Source organism: Macaca nemestrina, chromosome 12 (genome assembly GCF_043159975.1).
Source record: "Macaca nemestrina isolate mMacNem1 chromosome 12, mMacNem.hap1, whole genome shotgun sequence".
Classification (NCBI taxonomy): Eukaryota; Metazoa; Chordata; class Mammalia; order Primates; family Cercopithecidae; genus Macaca; species Macaca nemestrina.
Genome location: NC_092136.1, coordinates 61,352,682 through 61,361,457, shown reverse-complemented (window position 1 = coordinate 61,361,457; position 8,776 = coordinate 61,352,682).

Sequence of the window (8,776 nt, the reverse complement as noted above, 5' to 3'; positions counted from 1 at the left end):
CCATAGCCCTCTATGGGCTTCCAGATATCACTTTACCAATTCCACAAGAACTGTCTTAGCGAAAGGCTCCTTGAGGGGAAAGCTGTAACTCTGAGAGATGATTTCACAGAACACAACGAGGTTTCTCAGAAAGCGTCTTTCTCTTTGTTATCGGAGGATATTTCCTTTGGCCCTATAGTCTTCAAAGGGATCTGAAATATCTGTTCTCAGATTCCACAGAAATAAGGCTAGCAAGGAGATCCACGAAATACAGATGTAACTCTGTGAGATGAATTAACAGAACACTAAGCAGTTACTCAGAAAGCTTCTTTCCAGATTTCATCTGAGGATATTTCCTTTTTCACCATAGCCCTCTATGGGCTTCCAAATATCACTTTGCCAATTCCACAAGAACTGTCTTAGCGAAAGGCTCCTGGAGGGAAAGCTGCAACTCTGTGAGATGATTTCACAGAACACAACGAAGTTTCTCAGAAAGCTTCTTTCTCTTTGTTATCGGAGGATATTTCCTTTGGCCCTATAGTCTTCAAAGGGATCCGAAATATCTGTTCTCAGATTCTACAGAAATAAGGCTAGCAAATAGATCCACGAAATACAGATGTAACTCTGTGAGGTGAATTAACAGAAAACTAAGCAGTTTCTCAGAAAGCTTCTTTCCAGATTTCATCTGACGATATTTCTTTTTTCACCATAGCCCTCTATGGGCTTCCAAATATCACTTTGCCAATTCCACAAGAACTGTCTTAGCGAAAGGCTCCTTGAGGGGAAAGCTGTAACTCTGTGAGATGATTTCACAGAACACAAAGAAGTTTCTCAGAAAGCTTCTTTCTCTTTGTTGTCGGAGGATATTGCCTTTGGCCCTATAGCCTTCAAAGGGATCCGAAATATCTGTTCTCAGATTCTACAGAAATAAGGCTAGCAAAGAGATCCACGAAATACAGATGTAATTCTGTGAGGTGAATTAACAGAACACTAAGCAGTTTCTCAGAAAGCTTCTTTCCAGATTTCAACTGAGGATATTTCCTTTTTCACCATAGCCCTCTATGGGCTTCCAGATATCACTTTACCAATTCCACAAGAACTGTCTTAGCGAAAGGCTCCTTGAGGGGAAAGCTGTAACTCTGTGAGATGATTTCACAGAACACAACGAAGTTTCTCATAAACCTTCTTTCTCTTTGTTATCGGAGGATATTTCCTTTGGCCCTATAGTCTTCATAGGGATCCGAAATATCTGTTCTCAGATTCCACAGAAATAAGGCTAGCAAAGACATCCACGAAATACAGATGTAACACTGTGAGATGATTTAACAGAACACTAAGCAGTTTCTCAGAAAGCTTCTTTCCAGATTTCATCTGAGCATATTCCCTTTTTCACCATAGCCCTCTATGGGCTTACAAACATCGTTTGCCAATTCCACAAGAACTGTCTTAGCGAAAGGCTGCTTGAGGGGACAGCTGTAACTCTGAGAGATGATTTCACAGAACACAATGAAGTTTCTCAGAAAGCGTCTTTCTCTTTGTTATCGGAGGATATTTCCTTTGGCCCTATAGTCTTCAAAGGGATCCGAAATATCTGTTCTCAGATTCCACAGAAATAAGGCTAGCAAGGAGATCCACGAAATACAGATGTTACACTGTGAGATGAATTAACAGAACACTAAGCATTTTCTCAGAAAGCTTCTTTCCAGATTTCATCTGAGGATATTTCCTTTTTCAACATAGCCCTCTATGGGCTTCCAAATATCACTTTGCCAATTCCACAAGAACTGTCTTCGCGAAAGGCTGCTTGAGGGGACAGCTGTAACTCTGAGAGATGATTTCACAGAACACAACGAAGTTTCTCAGAAAGCGTCTTTCTCTTTGTTATCGGAGGATATTTCCTTTGGCCCTATAGTCTTCAAAGGGATCCGAAATATCTGTTCTCAGATTCCACAGAAATAAGGCTAGCAAGGATATCCACGAAATACAGATGTTACTCTGTGAGATGAATTAACAGAACACTAAGCAGTTTCTCAGAAAGCTTCTTTCCAGATTTCATCTGAGGATATTTCCTTTTTCACCATAGCCCTCTATGGGCTTCCAAATATCACATTGCCAATTCCACAAGACCTGTCTTAGCGAAAGGCTCCGTGAGGGGGAAGCTGTAACTCTGAGAGATGATTTCACAGAACACAACGAAGTTTCTCAGAAAGCTGCTGTCTCTTTGTTATCGGAGGATATTTCTTTGGCCCTTAGTCTTCAAAGGGATCCGAAATATCTGTTCTCAGATTCTACAGAAATAAGGCTACCAAAGAGATGCACGAAATACAGATGTAACTCTGTGAGATGAAATAACAGAACACTAAGCAGTTTCTCAGAAAGCTTCTTTCAAGATTTCATCTGAGGATATTTCCTTTTTCACCATAGCCCTCTATGTGCTTCCAAATATCACCTTGCCAATTCCACAAGAACTGTCTTAGCGAAAGGCTCCTTGAGGGGAAAGCTGTAACTCTGTGAGATGATTTCACAGAACACAAAGAAGTTTCTCAGAAAGCTTCTTTCTCTTTGTTATCGGAGGATATTTCCTTTGGCCCTATAGTCTTCATAGTGATCCGAAATATCTGTTCTCAGATTCCACAGAAATAAGGCTAGCAAAGACATCCACGAAATTCAGATGTAACTCTGTGAGATGAATTAACAGAACACTAAGCAGTTTCTCAGAAAGCTTCTTTCCAGATTTCATCTGAGGATATTTCCTTTTTCACCATATCCCTCTTTGGGCTTCCAAATATCACTTTGCCAATTCCACAAGAACTGTCTTAGCGAAAGGCTCCTTGAGGGTAAAGCTGTAACTCTGTGAGAAGATTTCACAGAACACAAAGAAGTTTCTCAGAAAGCTTCTTTCTCTTTGTTATCGGAGGATATTTCCTTTGGCCCTATAGTCTTCAAAGGGATCCGAAATATCTGTTCTCAGATTCTACAGAAATAAGACTAGCAAAGAGATCCACGAAATACCGACGTAACTCTGTGAGGTGAATTAACGGAACCCTAAGCAGTTTCTCAGAAAGCTTCTTTCCAGATTTCATCTGAGGATATTTCCTTTTTCACCATAGCCCTCTAAGGGCTTCCAAATATCACTTTGCCGATTCCACAAGAACTGTCTTAGCGAAAGGCTCCTTGAGGGGAAAGCTGTAACTCTGTGAGATGATTTCACAGAACCCAACGAAGTTTCTCATAAAGCTTCTTTCTCTTTGTTATCGGAGGATATTTCCTTTGGCCCTATAGTCTTCAATGGGATCCGAAATATCTGTTCTCAGATTCTACAGAAATAAGGCTAGCAAAGAGATCCACGAAATACAGATGTAACTCTGTGAGGTGAATTAACAGAACACTAAGCAGTTTCTCAGAAGGCTTCTTTCCAGATTTCATCTGAGGATATTTCCTTTTTCACCATAGCCCTCTATGGGCTTCCAGATATCACTTTGCCAATTCCACAAGAACTGTCTTAGCGAAAGGCTCCTTGAGGGGAAAGCTGCAACTCTGTGAGATGATTTCACAGAACACAACGAAGTTTCTCAGAAAGCTTCTTTCTCTTTGTTATCGGAGGATATTTCTTTGGCCCTTAGTCTTCAAAGGGATCCGAAATATCTGTTCTCAGATTCTACAGAAATAAGGCTAGCAAAGAGATCCACGATATACAGATGTAACTCTGTGAGATGAAATAACAGAACACTAAGCAGTTTCTCAGAAAGCTTCTTTCAAGATTTCATCTGAGGATATTTCCTTTTTCACCATAGCCCTCTATGGGCTTCCAAATATCACTTTGCCAATTCCACATGAACTGTCTTAGCAAAAGGCTCCTTGAGGGGAAAGCTGTAACTCTGTGAGATGATTTCACAGAACACAAAGAAGTTTCTCAGAAAGCTTCTTTCTCTTTGTTATCGGAGGATATTTCCTTTGGCCCTATAGTCTTCATAGGGATCCGAGATATCTGTTCTCAGATTCCACAGAAATAAGGCTAGCAAAGAGATCCACGAAATACAGATGTAACTCTGTGAGATGAATTAACAGAACACTAAGCAGTTTCTCAGAAAGCTTCTTTCCAGATTTCATCTGAGGATATTTCCTTTTTCACCATAGCCCTCTATGGGCTTCCAAATATCACTTTGCAAATTCCACAAGAACTGTCTTAGCGAAAGGCTCCTTGAGGGGAAAGCTGTAACTCTGAGAGATGATTTCACAGAACACAACGAGGTTTCTCAAAAAGCGTCTTTCTCTTTGTTATCGGAGGATATTTCCTTTGGCCCTATAGTCTTCAAAGGGATCTGAAATATCTGTTCTCAGATTCCACAGAAATAAGGCTAGCAAGGAGATCCACGAAATACAGATGTAACTCTGTGAGATGAATTAACAGAACACTAAGCAGTTACTCAGAAAGCTTCTTTCCAGATTTCATCTGAGGATATTTCCTTTTTCACCATAGCCCTCTATGGGCTTCCAAATATCACTTTGCCAATTCCACAAGAACTGTCTTAGCGAAAGGCTCCTTGAGGGGAAAGCTTTAACTCTGTGAGATGATTTCACAGAACACAACGAAGTTTCTCAGAAAGCTTCTTTCTCTTTGTTATCGGAGGATATTTCCTTTGGCCCTATAGTCTTCAAAGGGATCTGAAATATCTGTTCTCAGATTCCACAGAAATAAGGCTAGCAAAGAGATCCACGAAATACAGATGTAACTCTGTGAGTTGAATTAACAGAACACTAAGCAGTTTCTCAGAAAGCTTCTTTCCAGATTTCTTATGAGGATATTTCCTTTTTCACCATAGCCCTCTATGGGCTTCCAAATATCACTTTGCCAATTCCACATGAACTGTCTTAGCGAAAGGCTCCTTGAGGGGAAAGCTGTAACTCTGAGAGATGATTTCACAGAACACAACGAGGTTTCTCAGAAAGCGTCTTTCTCTTTGTTATCGGAGGATATTTCCTTTGGCCCTATAGTCTTCAAAGGGATCTGAAATATCTGTTCTCAGATTCCACAGAAATAAGGCTAGCAAGGAGATCCACGAAATACAGATGTAACTCTGTGAGATGAATTAACAGAACACTAAGCAGTTACTCAGAAAGCTTCTTTCCAGATTTCATCTGAGGATATTTCCTTTTTCACCATAGCCCTCTATGGGCTTCCAAATATCACTTTGCCAATTCCACAAGAACTGTCTTAGCGAAAGGCTCCTGGAGGGAAAGCTGCAACTCTGTGAGATGATTTCACAGAACACAACGAAGTCTCAGAAAGCTTCCTTCTCTTTGTTATCGGAGGATATTTCCTTTGGCCCTACAGTCTTCAAAGGGATCCGAAATATCTGTTCTCAGATTCTACAGAAATAAGGCTAGCAAATAGATCCACGAAATACAGATGTAACTCTGTGAGGTGAATTAACAGAAAACGAAGCAGTTTCTCAGAAAGCTTCTTTCCAGATTTCATCTGAGGATATTTCTTTTTTCACCATAGCCCTCTATGGGCTTCCAAATATCACTTTGCCAATTCCACAAGAACTGTCTTAGCGAAAGGCTCCTTGAGGGGAAAGCTGTACCTCTGTGAGATGATTTCACAGAACACAAAGAAGTTTCTCAGAAAGTTTCTTTCTCTTTGTTATCGGAGGATATTTCCTTTGGCCCTATAGTCTTCATAGGGATCCGAAATATCTGTTCTCAGATTCCACAGAAATAAGGCTAGCAAAGAGATCCACGAAATACAGATGTAACTATGTGAGATGAATTACCGGAACACTAAGCAGTTTCTCAGAAAGCTTCTTTCCAGATTTCATCTGAGGATATTTCCTTTTTCACCATAGCCCTCTATGGGCTTCCAGATATCACTTTGCCAATTCCACAAGAACTGTCTTAGCGAAAGGCTCCTTGAAGGGAAAGCTGCAACTCTGTGAGATGATTTCACAGAACACAAAGAAGTTTCTCAGAAAGCTTCTTTCTCTTTGTTATCGGAGGATATTTCCTTGCCCCTTAGACTTCAAAGGAATCCGAAATATGTGTTCTCAGATTCTAAAGAAATAAGACTAGCAAAGAGATCCACGAAATACAGATGTAACTCTGTGATTTGAATTAACAGAACACTAAGCAGTTTCTCAGAAAGCTTCTTTCCAGATTTCTTATGAGGATATTTCCTTTTTCACCATAGCCCTCTATGGGCTTCCAAATATCACTTTGCCAATTCCACATGAACTGTCTTAGCGAAAGGCTCCTTGAGGGTAAAGCTGTAACTCTGTGAGAAGGTTTCACAGAACACAAAGAAGTTTCTCAGAAAGCTTCTTTCTCTTTGTTATCGGAGGATATTTCCTTTGGCCCTATAGTTCAAAGGGATCCGAAATATCTGTTCTCAGATTCTACAGAAATAAGGCAAGCAAAGAGATCCACGAAATACAGATGTAACTCTGTGAGGTGAATTAACAGAACACTAAGCAGTTTCTCAGAAAGCTTCTTTCCAGATTTCATCTGAGGATATTTCCTTTTTCACCATAGCCCTCTATGGGCTTCCAGATATCACTTTACCAATTCCACAAGAACTGTCTTAGCGAAAGGCTCCTTGAGGGGAAAGCTGTAACTCTGTGAGATGATTTCACAAAACACAACGAAGTTTCTCAGAAAGCGTTTTTCTCTTTCTTATCGGAGGATATTTCCTTTGGCCCTATAGTCTTCAAAGGGATCCGAAATATCTGTTCTCAGATTCCACAGAAATAAGGCTAGTAAGGAGATCCACGAAATACAGATGTTACTCTGTGAGATGAATTAACAGAACACAAAGCAGTTTCTCAGAAACCTTCTATCCAAATTTCATCTCAGGATATTTCCTTTTTCAACATAGCCCTCTACGGGCTTCCAGATATCTCTTTGCCAATTCCACAAGAACTGTCTTAGCGAAAGGCTCCTTGAGGGGAAAGCTGCAACTCTGTGAGATGATTTCACAGAACACAACGAAGTTTCTCAGAAAGCTTCTTTCTCTTTGTTATCGGAGGATATTTCTTTGGCCCTTAGACTTCAAAGGGATCCGAAATATCTGTTCTCAGATTCTACAGAAATAAGGCTAGCAAAGAGATCCACGAAATACAGATGTAACTCTGTGAGTTGAATTAACAGAACACTAAGAAGTTTCTCAGAAAGCTTCTTTCCAGATTTCATCTGAGGATATTTCCTTTTTCACCATAGCCCTCTATGGGCTTCCAAATATCACTTTGCCAATTCGACATGAACTGTCTTAGCGAAAGGCTCCTTGAGGGGAAAGCTGTAACTCTGTGAGATGATTTCACAGAACACAAAGAAGTTTCTCAGAAAGCTTCTTTCTCTTTGTTATCGGATTATATTTCCTTTGGCCCTATAGTCTTCAAAGGGATCCGAAATATCTGTTCTCAGATTCTACAGAAATAAGGCTAGCAAAGAGATCCACGAAATACAGATGTATCTCTGTGAGGAGAATTAACAGAACACTAAGCAGTTTCTCAGAAAGCTTCCTTCCAGATTTCAACTGAGGATATTTCCTTTTTCACCATAGCCCTCTAAGGGCTTCCAGATATCACTTTACCAATTCCACAAGAACTGTCTTAGCGAAAGGCTCCTTGAGGGGAAAGCTGTAACTCTGTGAGATGATTTCACAGAACACAACCAAGTTTCTCATAAAGCTTCTTTTTCTTTGTTATCGGAGGATATTTCCTTTGGCCCTATAGTCTTCATAGGGATCCGAAATATCTGTTCTCAGATTCCACAGAAATAAGGCTAGCAAAGACATCCACGAAATACAGATGTAACTCTGTGAGATGAATTAACAGAACACTAAGCAGTTTCTCAGAAAGCTTCTTTCCAGATTTCATCTGAGGATATTTCCTTTTTCACCATAGCCCTCTATGGGCTTTCAAATATCACTTTGCCAATTCCACAAGAACTGTCTTAGCGAAAGGCTGCTTGAGGGGACAGCTGTAACTCTGAGAGATGATTTCACAGAACACAACGAGGTTTCTCAGAAAGCTTCTTTCTCTTTGTTATCGGAGGATATTTCCTTTGGCCCTATAGTCTTCAAAGGGATCCGAAATATCTGTTCTCAGATTCCACACAAATAAGGCTAGCAAGGAGACCCACGAAATACAGATGTTACTCTGTGAGATGAATTAACAGAACACTAAGCAGTTTCTCAGAAAGCTTCTTTCCAGATTTCATCTGAGGATATTTCCTTTTTCAACATAGCCCTCTATGGGCTTCCAAATATCACTTTGCCAATTCCACAAGAACTGTCTTAGCGAAAGGCTGCTTGAGGGTACAGATGTAACTCTGTGAGATGATTTCACAGAACACAACGAAGTTTCTCAGAAAGCTTCTTTCTCTTTGTTATCGGAGGATATTTCCTTTGGCCCTATAGTCTTCAAAGGGATCCGAAATATCTGTTCTCAGATTCCACAGAAAAAAGGCTAGCAAGGAGATCCACGAAATACAGATGTTGCACTGTGAGATGAATTAACAGAACACAAAGCAGTTTCTCAGAAACCTTCTATCCAGATATCATCTGAGGATATTTCCTTTTTCAACATAGCCCTCTACGGGCTTCCAAATTTCACTTTGCCAATTCCACAAGAACTGTCTTAGCGAAAGGCTCCTTGAGGGGAAAGCTGCAACTCTGTGAGATGATTTCACAGAACACAACGAAGTTTCTCAGAAAGCTTCTTTCTCTTTGTTATCTGAGGATATTTCTTTGCCCCTTAGTCTTCCTAGGGATCCGAAATATCTGTTCTCAGATTCTACA